Source organism: Erinaceus europaeus, chromosome 17 (assembly GCF_950295315.1).
Source record: "Erinaceus europaeus chromosome 17, mEriEur2.1, whole genome shotgun sequence".
In the NCBI taxonomy this organism is placed as follows: Eukaryota; Metazoa; Chordata; class Mammalia; order Eulipotyphla; family Erinaceidae; genus Erinaceus; species Erinaceus europaeus.
In genome coordinates, this window is record NC_080178.1 from 48,624,417 (window position 1) to 48,628,870 (window position 4,454).

The 4,454-nt window shown below is 40.8% G+C and overlaps 1 pseudogene; it reads right to left on the bottom strand.

The window, feature by feature from the left end:
• Window positions 1-1,133: 1,133 nt before the first annotated feature.
• LOC132533753 (protein SETSIP-like) lies at window positions 1,134-3,718 on the bottom strand (annotated as a pseudogene).
• Window positions 3,719-4,454: the final 736 nt, after the last annotated feature.

The window sequence follows — 4,454 nt, forward strand, 5'->3', positions numbered from 1 at the left end:
ACCTGAGGAGAAATGGCCTGCCCAGGGGGGAATTAACACTTGTCTTGAGGGGTTCCATTATCTCAAAGCTTATCATCTATCAAGCAGAGAAATGGCTCCTGGCAATTGGGATTCTTAAAAGGAATTTTATGATGGTTTTCTTCTCCAGTTAACGGTAGTTCAACTCTGATAAAGCTCATTGGCTATGATACTCCCACAGCTCAAAGTTTGATGAAATTGCATTTTTATTTTTACATCTGCACTCACTTCTTTACTATTTCATTTCTTTATTCATTTGTTGGATAGAGACAGAAATTGAGAGGGAAGGGAGAATTAGAGAAGAAAGGGAAGGAACATCTGCAGCACTAACATATGCAGCAGTAGCATCAGCAGCACTGCATCATCACTCATGATGCTTCCCTCCCTGCAGCAGCTAGGGACCAGAGGCTTGAACCCAGGTCCTTCTGCAGTGTCATATGCACTGTACTGGTGTATCACCACCTAGCTCCTGAATTACATTTTCAGACTGAAAATAGACTGGAATAGTCAGACTGGAATAGTCTGGGAATGAGGATTCAAAACTAGCTAGTACACCGGGTTAAGCACACATAGTGTGAAGCACAAGGATGTGCACAATGATCCCAGTTCAGTTCCCTGCGGGAGAGGGAGGAGTCATTTTGCAAGCCGTGAACCAGGTCTGCAGATGTCTGTTTTTCTCTCCTCCACTCCAACTTCCCCTCCTCTCAATTTTTCTCTGTCCTGTCTAACAGCAGTCGTAACAAGAATAACAGCAGCAACAATGGACAAAAGATGGCCACCAGGAGCAGTCAATTTGTAGTGCCAGCACTGGGCCCCAGCTATAACCCTGGAGGCAAAAACAAAAACAAGCAAACAAACAAAAACTGGGAAGGTGCCTGCTTTGCCATATGATCCCCTCAGATTCAAGATCTGAGAGAAAGGAGGAAAAAAGCGAGAATTCTATGCACTACTACACAGAATCGCCCAGCTTCTAGCAGAGCTGAAGGAGCAGAAAGTTGTTTTTTGTTCCCACAGAGCTTGGTGATATTGATTCCAAAAGTTTTTGTTGAAAAAGGATGAGGGTGTTTTACCCCTGTTATCCTATGGTTTTATCAGTGTTTCCTTTTATAAATAAAAATAATGAAAAACAACAACAACACAAAGCTGTCTGTCTTTCTGCTAACTGCAGAAAGATACAGGTTTTCTTAAAAATGTTTTAAATGAAAAAATATATTAGTTTGGAACAGAAAAGGATAGAGATTCTTTTCAACTATTCTTATCAAAGTATCCCCCCCCAATAAGTTGATAACTATCGTATAAAGGAGAGAGAAGACCTCAAAGACAGGGTGACTGTGTACAAGGGAGGGAAAAAATGGAAAAAAATAAAGAATACAACTTGCTCCCAGGGACAGGAGAAAATTTTAAAATGCTGAAATTCATCAGTGTTTCATTAGTCATATCCTTCATCTTCCTCTCTTTCCTCCCCCTAATCACCATCTTCTTCTCCTTCATCCTCATCTCCTTCATATCTTCTTTTTTAAAAAAAATATTATCTATTTATTGATTGGATAGAGACTGTCAGAAATCACGAGGGAAGGGAAGGATAGAGAGGGTGAGAGACAGAGGGACACCTGCAGTACTACTTCACCACTTGTGAAGCTCTACCCCCTGCAGGTGGGGATTGGGGGCTTGAACCCAGGTCCTTGCACATTGTAACACGTGAGCTCAACCATGTGCACCACCACCAGGCCCCCACTTCTTCATATCTTCTAATCCTTCTTCCTCTTCTCCTTCATCATCATCATCATCATCATCATCATCATGTTCCCCCTCACCTTATTCATCATCCATATCAGGAATCAAGTAGTATTGTAGTGGATTTGGCCAGATATCATCTTTAATGACCTCTCTTAACTCACCTGCATCTGCACCAGAATGGTCAATAAACCAGGTGAAGAAGGTCTCTGGTTCCTCATGCTGTCTCTTGCTGTTGGTTTTATTTTGTGTTTGAATTGAACATTTGATCAAATCCTTTCCAGATTTCCATTTGATTTTAGTGGATCCTTCAAAAAGAAGGATCACCACTCTCATTCAGATGAAATTCTTTGGGGAGAACTTTATTTTCAAAGTAAGGGTTTTAAACAAAATAAAAGTCTATTCTGTTACCTGATTCACTATCTTCAAATTCTGTCACTTCAATTATTGTCAGGTAATGCAGCACTTCTTCTTCATCCTCTTCCCCAAGCAGTGTAGACACTTGTGGGTGATTGACAAATGTTACCCCAAACTTTGGCATATTGGCCATCAATTCTGATCTCTTCTGAAAAAATGGTTGGCAGAGTTTGATATATTTCTGTTCTACCTTCAAAATTGTCACTCCCCATAAAGAAGCTTGGTGAAAAAGCAATAGGAAGCAATTGAATATATCCATTTAGTACTGAATGAAATAGACTTAATGAACAAGCCAGCTAGGAGATTTCTAGAATTTTCTATCTCACCTTAACTCTAACTAAGACTCTTTGTGACTCTCTACTACTTCAAAGAGTCAAAGTTCAGATGTCTGCTGGGTAAGGATGGCCTAGGTAGGTGAAAGAAATGCATCAAGTGAGCTGAATGTACTGTGTTCCATTATATATATCCTGAGTTGTAGTTCTAAACTGAGCTATGTGGCTTAATAGAAATTAGTAGGGTCCTCATGTCGGTGGCTCATGACTTTGCTTGAAGCATATGGAGAAATCCAAAGTTTTTTGTTTGTTTGTTTGTTTGTTTTTAGGTGCTCGAGATACCTAGAAGTTGTCAGACAACCTTCTGAGGACTGGTCTTCGATTTAGAGATTTTCTTTGTTATCTTAAGTTGCTATTTATGCAATCTTCTTTCATTCTCTCCTATCCCCCCTATTTCTCTCTCTCCCTCTCTATCTCTCCCCCCCTCTGCCAGGAACTGAACCTGTCACCTCAAAGCGTCAGACACAAAAAATAATTTTGCATAAAAACTTTCCTATATCCCTTGCCCATTATGCATTATATTAAGCACTTAGCACTGTTGGTGTAGAGTAAGAATGTATTATAGGTTCCTATTGTATTATTCTCTCTTCAGTGTATCTATATGACCTCTAAAGCCTAAAATGAAAAGTTTGAAAGGAAACCAGCTCTCTCCCTCTCTCTCTTAATTCTGCAGTCAACTTTCTACCTAAACCTCCAGGTTAAAAACCCATTCCAGCCTCCGGAAATATTGCACCTGTAACATTGCTTATCACCTTGGAACTTAATAAGTCTGTCTTTACAAAAACAAGAACCAAAAGGTAACAGGCTGTTTTTTTTTTTGGGGGGGTGGAAGTGCACACTTTACTAAATGTAATTTGAGTTGTATCTTGATTCAGAAATATTAGATATTTCCATTCATGCCTTCACAGAGTGTCCCACCATTTGTGCTCCGTAGTGAGGACAGCAGGGATGTCCAGGGCTCACAGTCTCTCAGGAAGAAGGTAGGACTGTATGGTCATCAGTGTTTCCAAATACACTAGAGATTTCACTTACCTTGTTTAGTAACTTTGCTTTAGAATGTTAATTCCACAGGCAGTGTGTGTGTGTGTGTGTGTGTGTGTGTGTGTGTGTGTGTGCTGACCGCATTTTCTATGCCTGAGACTGTGCTGTCCGTAATGTTCAAAAGTAAAGTTGTAAGCAAGCATGCTGAGATTGAAGTCCAGGCTTATCAGACACATAGATCCCTAACTTCTGCAATGCAGATCCCTGAAAAGAACCACTGAGACATCTTCCATTGGCTATATTTGCCTCTAAGATGATAGTTACTCTAGATGTGAAATTGTGTGGTTGTTGTTTTCTTATAGAATACCGCATCCATAGTCTATCAAAGAACACCAAAACAGAACCTAAGACCTCTGAGACTACATCTTGCAGGGATCATGAGAAAGCAGGGCAGGTACTGGTCTCCCCAGACAAGCAAATGATGGGGTGTCTGCCACTGAACACAAATAGGGCTGGGAGAGTAAGGGTTCTGAGTTCATGTAGACCCTGCACTTCAAGCAGAATTGTGGCCACTCCTGCAACCAGAGGTCTCAGCCTATCAAACACATTGTGCTGATCATTGTTCATACATCTTTTTATCAAACACAGTTCTGGAGAAATCCAGTCTTGGGAGAGCACAGGAAGAATTCTGAAGGTAAGAAAGAAAAAGGTACAAGCAGACCCTTGGTGTCATTGTAGGAGCTGTGCTATGGGTGCATGCATCGTGTCAAGGCCAACAGCCTGCTGTACTGCCGGGAGGAAACATAAAAAAAGGATCCAGAGACCAAGCAGATTCTATGGAGATAGCTAATAACGAAAGACAAGGACACTGTGTTCAAGAACCAGGTTTCCCTGAGCAGACTAAAGTCTTGTTTGGTACACTACATTTTGGAGCTGATGCTACTTTCGGATCTCTTCACAGCTTATATAAAT